Below are 20610 nucleotides of genomic sequence, written 5' to 3' on the forward strand. Positions count from 1 at the left end.
AAGGCTCATGGGCTCTTCTGCATTACACAGACCCTCTACTCACAGTCATCTCCGGGGGCTCGTGGGTTTGACTATATGATACAGTTCCATGACTCAGGCACTCACATCTGTCTCTGGGAGCTCATGGGCTCAACTGCATTACACAGACCAGCGACTCACAGGCTCACATTTGTCTCTAGGATCATGACACTTAGCTGGCATTTCAGTTCTTCAGGAAGAGGACAATTGTGAGAGTCATCTAACTCTCACACGGGTCTCACTTTTGTCCTTTAGACATTCATGGGGATGCTAGCTGTCACTCAGTTATCCAGGTTGTGTTTATTTGCCACTCCACATAGCTTCTTGGCCTTCTGTCTCATATAATTTCAAAGTCTTAAAAGTAAATGAGTAAGTAGAGATCTTCCTTCCTTTCTCCCCCACCTCATCCCCTCTTTCTCTCCTCTCTTCTTGTGCAGTTGTGAACCAAACTTGGCTTATATATGGAATCTAAGGACAAACACATTCTTAGCTGTGACTACATGGGAATAAGAAAATTGAAGCAAGGTTCTCCAGGTATGATATCCTAACTACTAAATAGTATAGGGTAACGTACCTGCACAAGAGCAAGAGTACTAGACTGAGTATCAAAAGGAGAATGAAAACATCCAACTAAGACAGTAGGAAAACACCTTTGGACTATTTAAACAATTAAGCAATGGAATAAATTACTTAGGGGTACATTTGTGGCTCCTTAAATCAAGGTGTTTAGGAGAAAGAAAAGTGAGATGGAACACATCCTCTGGTTAAGCAGCATTTATTGAGCGTGGACAGGGTATGAGGGAGCTCCAAAAGGCTTAGACACACCATTCCCATGGAATGATGCAGGAACATCAGTGTATGGCAGCACCATGACTCTAGAAGACCCTGATGGGCTCTCAACCTTTGGCAACTCCAAGGCATGTTTCCAAACATGGAGATGCTCTATGCTCAGAAAATTCACTCAGGCTCATGAATACAACATTGTTATTGCTAGTGTGATTATTCGTGGTAACTAATAATACATTAAATTCACACTTTAATGTATTGCTTTACTTGTTCCCATTTTAGCTAATTATAAATCAGACCCACATCCCGTCTCATGGGTGTTTGATACAGAATAAAGTGATGAGAATGGACAGGTAAACACATTTGTGGTCAACAGAGAATAGTTATGAGTAGTAGGATGAGCTGGAAAGGTTGTATGGGAGACAGAAAAGATGGTAGGAAAGGCCAAGTAGGCCCTTCTTATCTGAATCTCACTGTCTATTGCATTGTGAAAATGCTCCATATCCATCTCTTATACATATTTTTCTTAGAACTGCTCCAAGGACAGAAACTAGAGACACATTTTAATTGCTTTATTCTTTCACGGTGAAGCCATCTTCCTGATTCCCTTTTTTGGTTATTTTCAACCACTGGTGGAAAGCAGAAGTTCTCTGAGAAGCTGCATCTGTATTAAAGGTCCCACTGACTCCTTGGTCTTGGCTGACTACAACATCCCAATATGGAGAGGTGGAATCTTGCAGGTCAAGAGTCAAATTATCTTGAGCTGTCTCAACCCTAGTATAGTTACTTGCAACCTGTGTCTGACTTACCATCCCCATGACTATTAAGTCACTCTGTCACAATGCACTGCAGAGTTTACATTGTGGGCCTGGATGGATTATCATCTTTGCTGTGAGGTAATGTCTGAGACTATAAGAAAAATTTCCCTGCTTTGCTGTAGTATTGCCACATGCCCCTGGCAACATATTTAATAAATATTAACTTATGATATCCTTTCCATGTGGCTATAAAAGGTCATGAGACCTCTTGCATGATAGCATAGACCAATCACGGACACTTGCATATGTGTTTCTGGATAGTCACTCAAACTTAGCTAAGAATGGACCATTTTCTTTTTCTTAAAGCAGAGTTGTTACTTTTTTAGCCCAATTCAACAGATAATTAAGTCAAGCATTTGTTGAAAATTTTCATTAACTGGTGTGCTGGTTCCTACTTGGCCAACCCATATTCAACCCACAAAATAAAACAGCATCTTTCATCTGACAGGAAAGGAAAACATTTTGGGTTAATTTTTATTAACAATTACTGAAACATACTTAGACCTTTTCAATCTATACATTCTGCTATTTCTTTTAGCTTAAGAAAGTTTTCTTGTAATTGGACAGACTTCCTGTCCAATTTTTAGTGTGATATTCAACTTTTTGAACCCACGATGCCAAATTCTCTATTTCTTCTTTCATACTTTCCTCCATTTTCCCATTGTTCATCTCTGGGTATGTCTCTTTCCTGAAAAGATGATGATAATGCTGCTGTTGCAGGTTTGTTTATTCAGTTTGCTCTTATGGATGTCAGCCATATTCTATGACATGTGAAAGTTAGCAAAATGTATAAATCATACACTATGTTATGTGTATAAATTTATGTGTTGGGATTAAGAGTTTGACCATTGAAGGTTAGTGGTGAGTGTTTTTAAGACATTATTTCTAAGGTCAACAAAATTGACACTGTAACTTAAATTCTAACAGAACTGTGTTGAGATTTATGCCCATTATATAAAGAGAAACCATGGATTAATCAGTTCAATGGTGTCTTGGGGCCTCCTCAATACATGTGGGGCCAGGATCTACATTACATCTCTTCATTCCTGGTTCAGAAAGCTATGGTTATGATGGGAATTGGTCCTTTCTGCTCTGATTTAATGTAAGGAAGCTTCTATAATAAAAATGGGAGAAAAAAAGAAAACAGGTTAGAGAGTTGGTTCTGTTGAGATAAATGCCTCTTTATGCCTCAGGATCAGGGTAGTGCCTACATTTAATCAGAAGCCTCCCTTAGATCCTCTTAACTACCTTGTGGTCCATAACAAAAGAAATCTTTCATTAGTAATTGATTCTGATATTTTAGGGTTCTTATGATAATAGCAGACAGTCTTATAGGCACAAAGATTAAGATTCAGAGAAGTAAATCAATTCAGATGGTAAATTTCCTAACATCCAGATATAGAGGAGAGAAAGCAGACCAGGCCTCAAGCAAAAAGCACCCACTCTACTCACAGGACATGTGCCAGCTGTGCAACAGGCACAGTCCACCCCAAATCAGGAGCCACTATAACAGCACCAGGCCTGAGGAAAACCAGAGGTATAGCAGCTGAACAAACAGTTCAATGGTGTGGAAACACAAAGAAATTTCTCAAGGTCAGAAACAGGACTTATTCTCTCCCCTCTAAAATGTTTTAGAACAAATGAAGCCCAAAGACAGAAGGGGACTTTGGACTTATATTTTCAGTTTGTAAGAACATTTGTATTATTCTCTAGGTTAAAAAAAAAGTAGAGGAGATAGATGACAGAATTGAAGTCCCAGGACTCAGAGTAAAGATACAGAAAATGTGAGAGAAAAAGAACATCAGAGACATTAATCCAGAAGATTCAATAACTAATTAGTTAACAGTTGTGATCTATGGTGAACAATGCACCTCCACATGGTAATGGTTATTGTTTCTCATTTATTTTAATAAAATTAATCACTAATGTATGCCAAGGTTTTCATTATGGCAGAACACGAGCAAAGCCACAGGACCTTGTTCTACTATCTATTACATTTTTTTGTGGAGCAGAGAGCCTATATCATAGAAATAATGAGCAGGGGAATGGGCACAGCACTCTTCTTAATTGCACTTAGTAGTAGGGAAGAGAAAACAGTCAAAGTCACAGTGGGGTGGACGCTAATGGGGACTGAAGTTCAAAAGTAGCAATTGAAGAAGTTGATATATTACATTAAAATAGCCTAAAGGGAACTACTGGGTAGTCACAATATGGGTGTTTATAAGGATGAGTTAGAAATCAGTACCTACTGAACCCATAAAGTAGGGATAGTGTCTCAAAAAGAGTTTGAATGTAGACTGAGAAGAGAAGAAAGATGATCCTAGCAGAGAGGGAAAAGGAGCTCCCAAAGACACCACGGACCAGAACATCAAGACAGTCCGGACACAAGGGCAGTTTGGGAGGGGGGCCGAGGGAAGAAACACATCCGCTGAAATTTTCTAAGTGGCAGACTCCTGCTACTATTTGTGAGAACAGTTTTAATGGCTTTCCAGAGACAAGGCAAATTGCTGCTGAAAATTGAACAAGGAGTCAATTCAAAGTCTTCATCTACCTCCTGCCTAAAATGGATCAGAGACATCTATGTAAGGTTGCTGGTGTAGGATTAAAGGACCAAGTACATGCATTCTAGTCTCCATATTATCTTTTTCCCCATATGAATAGTAGACAGTCGAGACTTGCCTCAAGTGCTTCTTCATGGCACAGTCTTCCTAAATCTGAAAATGGCAGTGATGGTCATTTGACATAGGGAACAGAGTGAGGATGATGGATTGGACAGGGTTAAGAGAGGTGCAGGATGCGGGTGGTAAGCCATAACTCACCTCCCAGAAAAGACTAGCAAGAGACTGGACAATGCCCAGAGACAGCAGCTAGGCCATAGTCCCTGTGGACCTGTGCCACTAGAGACACTGGAATCTTAGCACCAGCCAGTGGGCACGTTGGGGAATTTTAGAAGACAGGCTTTCTTTTGGCCAATACTCAGAATACTTTGGGCTGACAAAAGGAAAAAGTATAACCAAAATTTGACTTTTTGCTCACTTGTATGGGTTTGAGGTTTTAAAAAAGCCATTTGTCTTGCGTGTAAGTGTGGATTTTGAAAAATCAGATCGTTACCATCTACCAAGCAATACTCAAAAATTTTCTCCCTGTTGCTTAATTTTGCTCATTATTTGTATATGTACCTATTATAGTTACTAGAATTTAAAAAATAAAAAATCATAGTTATGAATGAGGAACAACCTAGCTGTGATCTGCATAGAGCAACCCAGAAGATATCTTGGTGGAAACATATAAAAGATGACAACAGTTCATCACTCTCCCCATCCCATCAAGACTGAAGAAACTCAACAAGTTCACTCTAAACTCCTAACCCAGGATTTAGGTGGAAGGGAACAGTTGGAGATTTTAGACAGAGTGAAATTTATGTACTGGGTTAAGGAAGATTGAGTTCTAAAGTCACTAACCCTAATTACCTGTGTATGTATATTAAAATTTGTTCTTATTGTCATGCCAGTGCTTTTGTTGACATGTTATCATTGTAGGAATTGGTATGACAATCAAGTTGAAGGTATCATGCTAATGAAGCTCTTCTAAATTTAATTTTCATTTTTAGTATTCTTTTTATATCTATTAGTATATACAAAATAGCATTATATATATACATATGTGTGTGTGTGTGTGTATTTACAGACACACACACATATTTCAGTGTGAAATTGTAAGAACAACTAATGTTTGCTTGTCAGTCTTTAACACCATCCCAATTCAAGGCCTTTTTAGAATCTGCTTTTCCAAGGATTCCTTCCAATAGGTCTAGGCCCTCAACCTTCCTCTGCTCTTTGCACCATCCCTAACACTCCCACTTGTTCCAGCGCCAGTGAACTGTGATTCATTTTCAGCTTTCACCCTGAATTCTTGGTCCACTATCATCTTTCCTGACACTGGATCCCCAGTATATAGTATTTCCTCAAGTCAAGCAGCTTCCCAGATATGGGACACATAGGTGAGCATAAGATCAGAGCCACTAAAGGCTTTTGCCACTGCCACTATGAGATGGCTTATTTACTGAAATCATAGTTCAATTACACCTTTAGTGCATGTACTGGGGACAAGTTCTTTGGCTTTTCTAAGCCTAAGTGGCTTTATCTATAAATGGCATCAATGAGCAAACCTGCTTCAGAAGGTTGCTCCGTGGATGAAAAGGGATTGCACATATATCAAATGTTTCACACGGTGTCTACAGATCATTGGTAACAACAATGATAACACCCACATTGTGTTCCTGCTCACTCACGAGGACAAATTTAGGACTTTGGCTATCATCCTGTACATCTTGGGTGCCTCCTACACACTCTATAAGTTTGATTCATTCCACTTTCCTTTACTTGTCTTTGAATTCCTTAATATCAAGGACTTTCATACCTACCCCATATAAGAAACCCATTCCCTAACCACATCCTGCATGGATCAGCTCTTCATTACCACTTCCCTTTGGCATTTTGTCATTCAATAGGCTCTTTGGAAGCTTCATGCTTCCTAGCTCTCTGTGTCTTCCTCCAGGCAGAGTTAAACTTCATTCCTGTGTCTATCTCCTGTGTTCTTACATAATGATATTTGCACAAACCATTGGTTGCATTCTGGTTTCCTGTCTTTCTTTTACCTCAGTAATAAATTTATCCGTTTTCCATCGACCTTTTTTTGTTTTCCTACCCCAGATAAGTCTTGCTATGTAGCGCAGTCTGGCTTAAAATATTTAGTGCTCCTATCTGAGCCCTTCTACCTGAGTCTTCCTACCAGAGCCAACCTACTTGGGCCCTGAGCACTAGGCTTATAGATATGTGCTGCCCTGCCAGGTTTTTACCTCCTCTGTTGTGCTGTGGGGGCCCTCATCCTACCAGACCGTCTTCAGATGCCTCTACATGCACCACTATGAAACAATCACAATGGCCACACTCTGAAGTGGAAGAAGCACATGCCGTCCACAGCTAGTTTATTGCACAGCATGGGGTGTGGGATATTTTCATCATGGTAGAGTGGACTTCAAGACAATAGTGCTTTATTGAAACAATCAGTTTCTCTCTTGTACACTTTGAGCTAAAAACAAACAAACAAACAAACAAACAAACAAACAAACTAGGCAACACACAAGTAAGTGATTTGATGCCACTGGGAACTTCAGTTGCATTTAATGTCACTGGACTCTAATGGCACTTGGAGCATCCTGACTTTACCTGTGGCAGTCAGCTTTCTATCACTGTGACAAAACACCAAACACATAACAGCTTCATAGGGTGGGGAGGTTGATTTTTTGACCCAGGCTTCAGAGGTTTCATTTCATAATTATGTGGTTCCATTATCTGAGGGCCTGCGGAGAGGAAAAAAGTCTCAGAGGAACATGTGGTGAATAAGATTCTCACCTCACAGCTTCCGGGCAATGAGGTGCTCTGGCCACAAGTCTGCTTCAAAGGTAAGGCTTCCGAAATTCAACTACCTTCGACCAGATCCTGTCTGCTTCAACTGGCAGCAATTTCGGTATTGTCCCCCCTCCAGACAATTTGTACCTTCATTGGCTGACCTGTGTGTCACCTGATACTTCCAAACTTTCTTCTTGGCTTCCTGGAAGGTGATCTGCCCTTAGTTTTCTTCCCCCACCCTGACTACTGTGCCAAATTCTGCACCTTCTACTTTGCCAAATTCCTACACCTTCCTCTTAAATATGCGGCTCTCAGGACTCTTGTCTTTTAGATCGCTTTCATCTCAGTCTCTGCTGCCTCCTGGGAAGGCATTCACTGCTATAAGAAATAGATCTGCAAATGATGATGTCTCAAAATCAGCAATGACAGGAAATAAATGTTCCTGGTTTGTTGTATTTAAAGACTGACATCCTAACTCAGGATCCCATTACGGAAGTCAAACAGTTATCAGAGGCTCGGCTTGGTGGTGTACACCCGCAGTCCCAGCTATTCAGTACAGAACGGGATTCCAAGTTCAAGGCTTGTCTGGGCTATATAATGAGTGCAAGCCTAGCCTGGGAAATATAATGAGACTGTCTCATGGTAAAAAGTAAAAGGGAGCTGGCAATGTAACTTAGTGGTGGAGTGCTTGCTCAGTGAGCATGAGGCTCTGGATTCAATACCCAGCATTAAAAAAACAAAAACAACCCAAACAAAAACAAACAAATAAACAACAACAACAACAAGAAGAAAACAAAACAAATGCCCAACTATCAGAGACACCAGAGTAGGGAATAGTAAGATATTTGAGGACAGATCATTAAAACTACCTATGAGGGCTGTGATACTGAATAGATGAAAGGATTTTTTTTAAGATGCTTTAAGAAGTATCACCCGCCATGACAATCTTTGCATTTTTTTCTTCCTCCTTCTGGAATTCACTCCTAAATACAAAGAAGAGTCATTTTCCGTATGAGTGTTGAGTTGACCTTCAGCTGGATTAGGGTGCAGTGGTGCACCTGCTGAAGTTGGGGGCTCCCTGCATATTCTTGACTCATCAAAAAAAATAATAAATTGGTTCCTGGGCAAGGTAGAGGGGGAAAAGAAGATGGCATTTTTATAAAAAAGATGTACTATTAAAAAAAAATGAGTCACAGGATGTGGGAGAGATTGCTCAGTGGCTAAAGGTGAGAACTTGCAGAGGGTCTAGTTCAGTTCCTAGCACCCATGTTAGGTGGCTCACAAAAGCCTGTACCTACAGCTCCAGGGGGATCTGACACCTCTGACCTCCTTGGGCACTCTTAATGAACACACCACAACCCTAATTTCAATACATACAATAAATCTTAAACAGTTGAATCACCAGGAAAGGAACAAAATGGCATACATTATGCAACTAATAGAAAAGGAGTCAGCAAAACAGAAAAGGCAAAGTGGACCTTTAAAACCTAAAGACTTTTCAAACCAACAATTTACTTATATGTTGAAGAAAATTGTGGAAACAAACAAAAACACTTGTCAAAAATGCAATAGAAGAAGACATTTTAAAAATCAATAGGGTTTTTATAAGCAAAAAAATCTACTTAAATTAAAAATAAATGCTATTTAATGATTTATCACTATTAAATTACAAATTTTAAGTAAGGACAGATATGGAAGGCCAGAGTTTACTTGCTATGAAGCTCTTGGTCTTCATGGCAAATGCATTTTGGATATTCAGGATTGAAGAATAAAATGTAAAAAGGGAAATTTAGAAGAAAACACAGGTGAATGTAAATTGGACTTCCTGATAGAAAAATTTCAACATACATGGAGAAGGCAAGAATGGTCTGCATATATTTAAGTACTCTTTTGTCTGAAATACTGTAAACAAAATTAAACGATAAAGAATTAACATGGGAGAAGTCACGACAATAGGTAACAGAAAGTAAGATGCAGTCTTGGCTATCAAGATTCCTTAGTAATAGTAGAATATGCTTATATTACATTGTACATAATTAAGCTTTATTTGAAATGTGTTGTTTAATCTTAATGAGTAACTTAAAATCTAAATTTAAAGAAAATGTACAATAGATTTATCTAGGAGGATTGGAACTAAGCTAAGACCCAGGCTGAAACACAGGGAAGGGGCCATGCTCTTACACTATTAGAACTTGTAAGAGGGCAACTTCGTAACATGTATGGAGATATTAAATATGTCCACATTAATGGGCCCAATAATTCATTTTCTATGAATTTATCTTAAGAAAGTAATAAGAGATGAAGTAAAAACATTTAAAAAATGCCTACAAAAGTTTGGAACTGACTACACGCTGTTAGTTGGCTGGATTTAAAATAAAGGAATTTATTTGATTTATTATCCTTCACACATTACTTTTCCAAGAAATATGGCCATTGAAAATAGTCAGCATATAATGAATGAGGGATGAAAAATATCAGTTTATCCAATTATTCATTTCCAATTTAGTGAGGATTCTGGGAAGGAAGGTCACACATGATTCACATTTTTTTATATTTGCATGCATTTTCATATTCTGTATAGAGAATATATGTTGCTTTTAAATTCAGGATGAGTGTCATTTGAAAAGCAATCGCCTGGGAGTGGGCCTATCAGCTACCTTCTAAAATTTCTTTCTATGCTAATGCACCAGAAGAGGGCGCTGTTGTCTCTTTCCAAGGGAGTAATAGCTCAATCACCTGGTAAATCTGGAACATTCTCCCAAGTCCAGATTTGATTTTTTTGTTGGTTATGGGTTTTTTTTTTTGTTGTTGTTCTTTTTTTTTTCTGCCTCAGAAAATCTCATAAGAGTTCCAAGTGGCCCCGTGGGAACTTCCTCTAATCACAGTATTAACAAACACAGTGCACATGATTTGTATTTGGTGCACCTTTGCAGGGCATCTTCTGTAACTCAGGAGTATCCCTTCACTGAAAGAGGAGTAAAGTACAGCATAAATTTAGCCATAGAAAGGTTGAAAACTGCCACATGCACGGTTCTCACCTAAGGAGTTTGAATCAGCAACCAATTACCTGGTTGACCCTGTGCCTTCCTGTCGTGGCATTCTTTGCTTAAGAAGCTTCTGATCTGGAGATCTTAGAGTTGCTGGGTTGATTTATCATGTAACATAGTCTGGCATGTCCTTCCTGGAGTAGCCTATCATTCTGAAAGCCTATCCATCTCCTAGGAGACTGCTCATGATTTAATACTGAGCCAGAAAAGGCCCAAGTAGTAAGGTATCTCACCTGATAATTGCATTTGGCAATTGCTGAGTCAATTCTACCATTATCCAAAGCCCCCAGGATTCTAGCCATCTCTTCTGTTCTACCATACATCTCTCATGTGTGTCCAACTAAACTTTAGTTGATTCTTTGGCTCCTTAAAATAACCTCAGGTTAGAACTACAAGAAAGGGAGTGAGTGAGGGCTTCTACAAAGTAACATCTGCTAGATGCCAGTTTATGAGCTTGAAGACAACTCAGATCATGATAAAACATTTTTTCCTGGTGTATGGAATGTGTGTGTGTGTGTGTGTGTGTGTGTGTGTGTGTGTGTGTGTGTGGTGTGCACATCATCATGGGAACAGTCAGTTTTTGTATGGTCAAAAGAAAAGAGGTTGGATGTGGGAGTACATTCCTATAATCCAAGAACTTGGGAGGTGGAGGCAGGAGGATTGCAAGGTCAAGCTCTATCTCCTCTGGCTGTCAGACCTTGTCTAAGGATAAAAAAAAGAAAAAAGAAAAAAGAAAGAGAGGAAAACAAGAACAGAAAATGTGACAGAAACATGATGTAGTGTTCTTGGCAGTTTTTGAGCTAAAGTGGTCTTCCTTCCCTTTCAGTCACCTACCTCTTCAGTTGCTGAAGTTCTCCATTGGGTACGTAGGAATGCATGAGGAACTGGACCACACAAATGTGGGCTGGCTTGTCACTTTCAAGCTAGTATTGAAGTTGAGCATGCAGCTGGGTTTCCCTTTTCCTAACCTACCCTGGTCAGTTACAGAATGTGTGTGTGTGTGTGTCTTTCCAGTGTTCAATGTAGAAGAACAGAGAAGGCTCATTTTAGCCAGTGAAGCTTTTTGAGGAAAAGAAAAAAAAAATACCACCATCGGCTACGTGGCCTACAAAAGAATCATGTTCTATGTGCTGGGCTTTAGTGGTGCCTTCATCTTGAATGCATGATTGTTATTTGTGGAGGACATACATTGTGACGGGTGCTCACTAGTCAGGGGAACCGCACTACTGACAACAGTGATTCCTTCAGAAGTCCTCAAGTCTGAAAACGATGAATGTAACCCCCTGTAGTCTAACTTCAAGACCCATATGGCTATTCATTAACTTTTGCCAGTCTCCCAACGGGATTTTTCACATTTTTGGAGCTCAGTTGTGCACAATCCAAGGCCTAGGTCACCATGAAGACATACCAGAACTGCCTTCTGCAATTGGATGCTGCCACCAGGGTTCGAGTGAAGCAAAGGTCATGTGGAATGCTATCCTTTCAGAGATGGCCTCCATCTGCAGCCCAGAAAGAAGCTGTTCTGGGGATGTTCTTTCCTGGAATAAAGACCCTTAGTGAGACTTGGCTCTTTTGTACCTCCATCTGAAAAACCAACTCTTCTCTGGGAGTCTGAGTTGAAGGTCAGAGATGACTGCTGAGAGGGGGAAAGTGTGAAATGGTAATCACTTTCATATGACACTTGAGAAATGTTATAATAAAGCTGAGTAAATTGGAGCATGAGTTAGCCAGTCCTTTGCCTAATGATGTCACTCACTTTGTGCTTCCTCCAGCCTATGATTAATAAAAGGGGGTTATTACAGTAACTCACTCCTAGTGGGCAGCAGTGACGTCAGCAGCAGCTGAGCAAACTGACTACATTTAGTCGTGCGTGTGTATGTGGGCATTTTTTTTTTCCCTGTGACTAACATGAAGTTAACAGCATCTAATAAAACAAAAGCTCCTTGAGAGTTGAGGAAGTTATTGGTGAACTCTTCTCTACCGGGAGCGCCATTTTAATTGTTCTCATTTCATAGCTAAATGATGTTAGAGTTGGCCAAAATGATATTATTGGCTTTCTAGTCGTTTCATTAAAATGATCACAAATGGTCTGTGAGAGATGAGATTTTTTTTTTCTTTAATACAACGACTGTTCTTCCATTCATCATTTTAGTCCATCTTTCAGGAGGAGTAAGTGTTAAGACAAGGGACTATGGCCATAAATTTAGTGAATTTAGTGACCCAGCTAAACTACACAAGATTATTATACTTTCTTACATGTTGCTTCCCCAAACTGATCAATGCTGACAGAGTCCTGCTTGCTAGTCCACCTTTCCAAACCTGACCTTCCTGAGATTAGAGTAGGACACCTGGAAATAGTTATTGACCAGGCCAGGGTGCTGCCAGGGAGCACTGCCAGAGCATGCATAGGAGAGGTCACAGTGCAGTGAAGAACAGCACCCAAGCCACTGTGGCTTAGACGTGCCTGGGAGCTGCTCCCACAGAAGGACGCAACCTTTGGACTTTATCAGGACATGCAGGAGGCAGCTATTCACTGGTCTAACACACACACACACACACACACACACACACACACACACACACACACACACGAGAGAGAGAGAGAGAGAGAGAGAGAGAGAGAGAGAACAGCGTCAAGCTTTTGATTGGTTTTTACCAAGATCCAAGCTTTTGGATCTATAATTGGAGAACAAATTGTAGAATTATCTTTGTGGATAAGCAAAACTGGATTAGGATAAAAGTCTCTTGTCATTCTAATGGAACCTATACGTTGAATCTCTGTGTCTTCAACCCAGGAACATGGGACTTGTTATCTTAGGGGATCCAGGTAAGGAAAAGAATGGTAACGCTCTGTTCTATGTTCCTTTGAGAATGTTTCCCGTTATCTTTTAGGGGAAATAAATCAATTTATGTAGCAGATGTTTCCTGATTGGGTTTAAACTGAGTTATGATAATTTATGGACATTATGTGTGTTGGTCAGAATTTTTGAGAAGGTATATTTGTGTGGTTTCTCTATAGGTTACAAGTGATTATTGAGTTTCTGCATGTACTAGCCATCCTTGGGAAGAAATCCAGGCATTTATGAATCATTTGGGAGTTGATTGAAGCTTTTGGTTCTAAAATGACCATTTACCTGAGTAGACTATGATTCACATCTTGGAGGAGATGACATGGAGTCATGATGTCTAAGACACTCCCCTTATGGCTCTGTCCATTGACAGATGAACTTTGACTTACCTTCTTCTTTCTGGCTGACCTGAGCCACCCAGAAGCTAAGCCATGAACTTGGGATGTTGGGCCTCATCTTGAACAGTATCCACACCCATGCTAGCTTGTTGTAGGCTGCTTCTGTGTGCGATGTGCATCATTTGTTGGTGATGACGCTTTTTCTGTATCTTTCACAATCACGTCTGGGGCCTCTCAGAGGAGCAGCACCTGGAGGGCCACGGCCTTCCTTTAACAGCCTTACTTCCTTTTAAGAAGGGTGTTTGCAGGACATTATGTTGCTTGGAATGTACATTTGGATTTCAGCAAGAACTCTGCTTTGTTTCTTTGGGAATTTATTGTATGTAATTCTCTTAAGGTACAAGATAATAAAATGAAACTATTTTTTCCTTTTTTTTTTTTAAAGTTAAGATAAGACGAGCACAGCTATCTTATATTTGTAAAATTACTTTTGGGGAATTCTCTGTTGCATTGACTGAGCTGTTACTAAAGAGCTAAAGTCAGGATGCCAGTTCTTCATTTCATTTCTTTTCATTTCTTTTTTTTTCTTTTCTTTTCTTTTCTTTTCTTTTTTTTTTTTTGTGAATCTGTTGTCTTTGAACACTTTGGATATGAATCAGTTCACCTAGATTTGCTGCTTGCCACCAAAACTGCCCTTGGTTTTACCCAAAAACTGGCAGGAAATGTCGTGAGAGAACATGAGAAGATAGGTGGGGACAAGGTTGCCCATGTCAGTTATCTATTGCCTCATGTGAGTTACTAGCCATCGAGTATCGCACACGCATGAGGAAGCAGGGTCACGTCAATCACTAATACTTTGCATAAGTGGATTATTTTCCAGTGTTATAGTCTGGGTTTCCAAGTCCTCTTGGACCATGGATGGAAAAGGAATTGGGTGAAAGCTTAAAACCACGACTCTAACTCGGGGCCTCTCCGCTGTATACTCATTGCTAATTTCTCTAGCGTGGGCACCATCCTGTGCTGCGCATTGTAGGAGGGCTCTCCGCATCCTTGGCCTCTGTTCAATAGAAGCCAGTGGCACCTCCTTCCTGGTTGTGACAGTTGGAAACAGTGTCAGATGTCCCAGGGAGCAAAATTGCTTCATCTGAGAACCGCTGCTCTGGAATGAAGAAGAACAGTTTACTTTTTCCCCCTTCTTTCTCTTTTCCCCCTGTAGCTCTAACATCTGGGCGCGCTGTCCAGTTGACAGTCTTCAATACTCTGAAAGCAGACCCTCTTAGACAGCATGAGGCCTGGAGGGATATCCAGGTAGTTCTGAGAAAAATGTGAATCTTAGAGATCAGGGAGTGTTGGGGTTAACTATTTCTGATTTGTTGTTTTTGATACATCTCAGAGGAATTTCAATGCTCCCCTTCCCACCTCTGTTTTGAAGTATTCATTCTTGATCTAACTTAGAAGCACAGCCTCCCCGCCCCCCCATCCCCAGCTTGATTTTGACTGAAAAGTGTGGCTATAGCTCTGGCCCAAATCCTTGCATCTAACATTTGGCCCAAACTGGCTGCAGGCTGTGGCTGGTAGGAAACAGACAGGTCTGCCAAACCCATACTCGATTGAAGCCATTTGACGGGATGCTTAACCAGGGACTCCCACAATCGACTGCAGCAAATACCACTTAGAATCGTGTCCATGTTTTCTGGACTGCTGAGATGCCTCTTGGGGGAGGCGGGTAACTGCTCATAAAGAGGCAAGGTTTTCCTTCCTATACCCAGAATAATACTCAGCTGCTGGGAACACCCCAAAAGTCATTTTCATTCCCATAGTCACGTTTCATGTTCCCTTTCTCAGTGGGGATGAGGCAGAAATCATGATTTTTTGGAAACAGATTTTTCATGGGAAGGAACCAAACACCCTGAGTTTTCTGTCAGCAGCTTGTCGGTGCCTCAGAACCAGCAGCCTCCTGTCATCCAGTTGAATCAGAGGACACTACTCAGTCACCTGCTGAGGGTGTCCATAGCCCCTGTTTGGCATGTTTGACTGAATCATAGGATGTGTGTGAGCAGCAGCTAACCTCAGAGTCCTGGACACTGGCCCCCTTCCCAAGCCCGTCTCCTCGATTCAGGAATAGTGAGGGAAGAGCGATCAATAGTCTGGATGAATGCTTAAGGACATACGGTTTGCTTGAGAGGAAAAGTGAATATTCTCACTTCTTGATCTCTGCCAACTTCATATGGGCCCAGCTGCTGCGCAGGGCAAACACGCTAGTCCAGAGTTAGCTGTGCCCCTCAGATATGTGTCACCCCAAGCCACAGGCCAGCACCAAAATGCAGGTCTCCCCATCCACACAAAGGAGCTCTATCCTCAAAGGAACTGTGTGTCTTGACCAGCTCACTAATTGTGATTGAAAACACCAGCTCCCCAGCAATGCTCACGCATTCGAGTTAGCAGAAACAAGACAGGCCCTAATTGCTCCATTTACATAAAAGTAGAAACATACAACTTCTAAATATAAATCTCTGGCACATCGCTTCTTTTGCAATTACAGTAAAATAAGGTACCAGTTTCCCTCCGGGCTCCTCCTCACAGCAAGCTGCTCCCCGGGTTCGCTAGTGGCTGCTGCTCCAGGCGAGCACAGGGCCAGCGTGGAGTTGGAGCTTTGTGAAGTAGCCAGTAAATCAGAACGCCTCCGCTAGGTGCAGAGCGCGGTGGCAGCGGGCCACTCTGCCAGTGCGGTAGTCGGTGGGACCGAACTCCACACTCGGGAAGGGGCAGTCTGCGGGCGCCAGGCCTGTGCTGCCGCTCACATCGGCCGGCCCGGAGACCGCCAGCCCCACTGCAGGTCCCGGTCCCTGACATTCCCTGGCACCAAGGGCTGGGATCAGAGATTCCCAGCTGCACTCACTGAACAGTGATTTTTTTTTTTTTCCTTCTTCTTCTTCTTCCCCTCCCTGAATTCTTTAGCTGCCAAAGGGGGGAAAAAATCAAGAGCTGCGCTTTTAAACGAAGTTGCCCTTGCTGGTGTTCAGGGTAAAAATAGAGGCGGCCGCTTGGACCGGCTTGGCCCTGAGTCCAGGCGTCCCGCGAGCCGGGCTGGAGCTGCGCATTCGGGAGTGATCCCTGGAAACTGCCAGCAGGTGCTGCTCAAGGTACGGTGGCAGGCTGAGAAGGGACAGGGCCTGGGTGCAGGGAGTCTCCGCGGGGGGGGCTGGGGGGGCAGGAAGTGAAAGAGAAACCAACCCCGTTCAGAGCTGGGCTGACCAGCGCACGCCCTGGGCCCTGGAATTCAGCAGGGAAACGCTGATCTTGAGCCCAGAATATTCCAAAGAAGCTATTTTAACCTGCCTGCTTCCTCCACCACCCCCAACTTGATTTCCACGGAGAGAGAGGAGGCTTTCCTAGTGTAGTTCAGCTCTGAGGCTGGGGGATCCAGCTACATCATGTCATAGCTGATAGACTGGCTTAGCAGGTGGGCACTTCCGTGGTGTCAAAGGCCAACAGGGTCTCCGAGTGACCGGTGTGAGGTGGCCTCTGCAGTTAGGTTCCTGAACATTCCCATGACACACATGCTTAAGAAACTTACCAGTATGCCCAGAAATAACATTCTTTGTGACCACTGAGTTTTGACCCTGAGATTATAGATCCCATTTTATAGATGGGAACACTGAGGCTTGAGTTTAAATAATGAGGGAACCTCAGAGCTGGGGTCTGATCCAGGCACTTGTCTGTGCCACCCACACTACATTCAGGTGCAAGTGGTACTTTCCCTGAAATCATGTTGAGGCAGGAGGTGAGTTTAGCTGCTTGGAGGTTTTTCTCAAACAATATGGAAGTGCCTGTCTCCCAAGTGTTTATGTTCATCCTGGGTTGGGCATGGGGTTGACCATCTCTGATTTTCTTTATGTCTTTGCCACTCATATTCCTTTCTTGCCCTGCAACTTCGTTTCCTACTTCAGTTCTCTAATGCAGTTCTTAGAATGCTCCTCTCCCCTCCTCCCCGACATATAGCCAGCACCCACACTTTGTAGTCAAGAGATACCCTTGCACAGACAGCTCCTGGTGTCCTAAAGGAACCTTCCCCCACTACACATCAGGAGACCAGAGCCTCTATATTTTGCTTGTGGGCACAGTGAAAAGTTTATTTTATGCATGTTAAATCCGGCACACAAAACAACATATCTGGTCATATGGCTTTCATTAGCTCCCAATTTTGCACATTTTATCCAACTTGTCATGAGAACCTGGCCAGTACTTCAGCTGTGCTCCTTCCTGAGAACAAGGCCAGTCTTTACTGGGCTTATCGGAGTGTACCTCCCCTCTATGTTATCTCCCTGCCAGTGTGATCCCCCCAAAAGAGAACCCCAAAACTAACTTTACTTCTGTTTCAAGAAGAGTTCACTTATTTTCATCACATTCATATTTATAATGTTTGTAAATTATAGGACTTGAAGTTCTAGTATAAAAAAAAGATGTGTGTCTTTTTTGGTGTGTTTTTGTGGTTGTGTTTTTGCTAGTTGGGATGGGACTCTAAAGATCTAGGCAGGGTACTTAGGAAGTTCACTTGCAAAGAAGGACCATTTCCCAAGTCTGGGGTGATAAATGATGTATGAAGCAGGCATTCAATTTCAAGGTGTAAATTAATAGTGTGAGTCAAGGCAGGGAGACCATCAGAACATGGACATACAGATTTTCCTATGTTTTTCCTCAAGAAAATAGCTTATTTTAATCATAATTATCAAATCAGACTTCCTATAAAGAACACTATGACTTTTCTTTGCTGTGGAAAAAGTGCTTTGCAAATAGAGGCAACTTTACGAAGTAACAGATGTTCTTTGTACAGACATAAAACTGAATCTGAATATAACAAGAAGGGAAAGGGTGAGTAGTAGAAAGTCAAGGCTGGACACTCCTGGAGATGTATATGCCTGTATTTGGTTCTCTTAGTTTTTGTAAAGGGTGAACTATTCCTAGCCACAGGCTTTACTGGCTCAGTACATCACCCAGGTAGTGTCTCAGAAGCCAAGAGGGATTTCCATTGGATAATGAATTATGAAATGTCTCACCCTGGAAAAACTAGTCATCTGCTGATGTCATGCTGATTCTAACCAATCCAAACAAAGCCCCAGCCCTCCTCTTTGCGAGGTACCAATGTGTGAGTGTACAACTAAGTACTACAGTATAAAACTTCACAGTGCCAATACCATGAAGAGGAACTCAGACAGCTCTGACCTCATGATACAAGAGCCGGCTGGCAAAGCAGAAGGGACCCGAAAGGTAATGCTTTTAAATTCTTGCTTATGAGCTCTATACACATTAAAAGTCACTATGGCTAAGAGGACTTTTACAACTTTTTGGCACCTCCATAGGCATTGTAATTTGTATCGTTTTCTATTGTGCAGGCAGGTTAATACTGTTTTTAATAGTTCTAGAGCATGCAAATAGATTATGTGTTTATACAACCCACTCAGCACACATATACAAGTACATATGCCAAAGAGAAAGCTATTTTTAAGAGTTCCATTTGCAAACAGTAAATTCAGGGAACACACACATATTCACATGCAGAGAGAATCCAAACATTGATAAGTTGCTCTTATCCAAATGCTACTATTAGGACTCTCCAGTTGTTTAGAGTCATTAAACTTTTAGCTCTGTGTTAGTCTGTCTTGTAAAACTTAACTGCACCACAAAATGCTCCGGGTTCTGTATCTGTGACTCCAAATAGGTGGGTGATGTTATTATAATACAAAGATGTTTTATTGAACCATTATAATACCCATTGCCCTACTTCCCTTATCTTTTTACCACCCCCCTTTTAAAAATGGGAGTTTTAGGTAATGTGGACAGTCTTATCAATAACAGCAGAGCTCTCCTACCCCTACAAGGGTGTCAGAAGGTTTGGAACCAAGCAAGTTCTGAAAAAGGTAGCATTTGTATGGTTGAGAAAAGCATTGTTACCTGTCAAAACTGGAAGTTTAACTGAGTGTTAGGATTTTATCAAGCTCTTCTCCTTGTATGTAGACCTTATGCTTGTAGTTCTGACACCTAGTAACTGTCCTCCTGACCTGCTTTGCTAGACTAGAATGCTATGAACAGGGTAAGTGTCAGGTAGAAGCCGGGTGTCTCTACAGAAACTAAGAGGGCTTACGTGTAGGGAAGAAACTGAGAGAAAGGGGCAGCTTTAACAGATGGATGCTTTAAAGATACTTCTGCAAGATAAAAGCAATAAGACAGAAAATGAAAAGGGGGTGTGCAGGACTTTAAAAAAAGCCCCAGAAAAGCATTGTTTTAAATTGCACATTTGTTTTATTCTGTGAGCACTGTAATCCTCCATGATTTTAGCTGTGCTGTTACTTTGAAGAGAAAGGAAGCAGCCAAGCAGGGTGCCATGAATGATATGGTCAAGACTGGGTGGTGGTGGTGGTGATGTGTGCGCACAGAAAACAAAACAAAACTGGCACATGCCAGAGAAAAATAATTTGACAAATATATTTTAGAGATTCTTTCCCCATAGGCCAGTTATTCACATGGTAAGAGTACACTCTTTTTATGAAAAAATGTGAGAAAGGCCAAATTAATTCTGTGCTTTATCTGTGAAGCCAGGACAAGGGACAGTAGGCTATAATTTGTGAATATGCGTGCATCCAGGGGAGAGAGAGAGAGAGAGAGAGAGAGAGAGAGAGAGAGAGAGAGAGAGAGAGAGAAAGAGAGAGAGAGAGAGAGAAAAGTGAGTACCTTCTCTGATTAGGGCATGTAAAATGCTGCTTGCCCAAGGGAGCTTCCAATGCCCTGCTGTGGTGCCCAGTTGGCAAAAGCAGAGTGTATTAGATGACCCCAGACAAAAGTTCTGCTGCGCTCCAGGTCCCATTGGATCCCCTGCTGGCATGAGGACCCTGGACATTTAAATATGAATGAATGGCAGAAAGGAATGGTTCTGGATTCTGTCAGGCAGAACAACCAGCTGTCTTAGGCAGCTCCTCTGCCCCAGGCCCAGTCCCCTGACCTGTGAGATCTACTGAGGACTTCCCTCAGCCCCATATCAAGGCCAGGTGGGTGCTTACTCCAGAGTAGTGCGAGGTCATGGGAGAGGACTTCGGGGGCACACTTTCCAATCAAGTTATCTCAGTGAATGGAGACAGTGCATTTAGTTGGTTTGGGTTTTCCCTTCCAAAGAAGGAAGGTGAAACGGACAGAGCAGAGAAAGATGAAAAGAAGTTAAAAAAAAAAAAAAAAGTAGAAGAAAAAGAACGAAACCCCTAGACCAAAAGTGAACAGAATTAGGAGCATTTATTGTAGAAAGGACTGAAGAATCACCCCCCCACCCCCACCCCCAGAGAATGGCAGGATTT

At 41.8% G+C, this 20610-nt stretch overlaps 1 protein-coding gene and 1 long non-coding RNA gene across 4 annotated transcripts in view; one reads left to right on the plus strand and one right to left on the minus strand.

Annotated features, from left to right (window-relative positions):
• LOC143273407 (uncharacterized) overlaps positions 1 to 20610 on the minus strand; it is a 27615-nt gene continuing 7005 nt past the window's right edge. The window contains exons 2-4 of the long non-coding RNA XR_013051500.1: positions 13319 to 14426; positions 11489 to 11618; positions 1 to 6984 (exon numbers count right to left, since the gene is read on the minus strand). This is a non-coding gene — a long non-coding RNA (uncharacterized LOC143273407). The remainder of the gene's footprint in view (positions 6985 to 11488; positions 11619 to 13318; positions 14427 to 20610) is intronic.
• Positions 12655 to 20610, plus strand: part of Inhba (inhibin subunit beta A) — a 26154-nt gene continuing 18198 nt past the window's right edge. Inside the window, exons 1-3 of one of the 3 annotated variants that reach the window (XM_015998712.3) lie at positions 12655 to 12907; positions 16226 to 16410; positions 18454 to 18535. The gene's annotated coding sequence lies outside the window, so the exon portion shown is untranslated. Of the gene's footprint in view, positions 12908 to 15976; positions 16104 to 16225; positions 16411 to 18453; positions 18536 to 20610 lie in introns of those variants that run through there. The other 2 variants (XM_076572947.1, XM_076572946.1) reach the window with 2 other exon arrangements.

Source organism: Peromyscus maniculatus, chromosome 5, assembly GCF_049852395.1.
Source record: "Peromyscus maniculatus bairdii isolate BWxNUB_F1_BW_parent chromosome 5, HU_Pman_BW_mat_3.1, whole genome shotgun sequence".
Classification (NCBI taxonomy): Eukaryota; Metazoa; Chordata; class Mammalia; order Rodentia; family Cricetidae; genus Peromyscus; species Peromyscus maniculatus.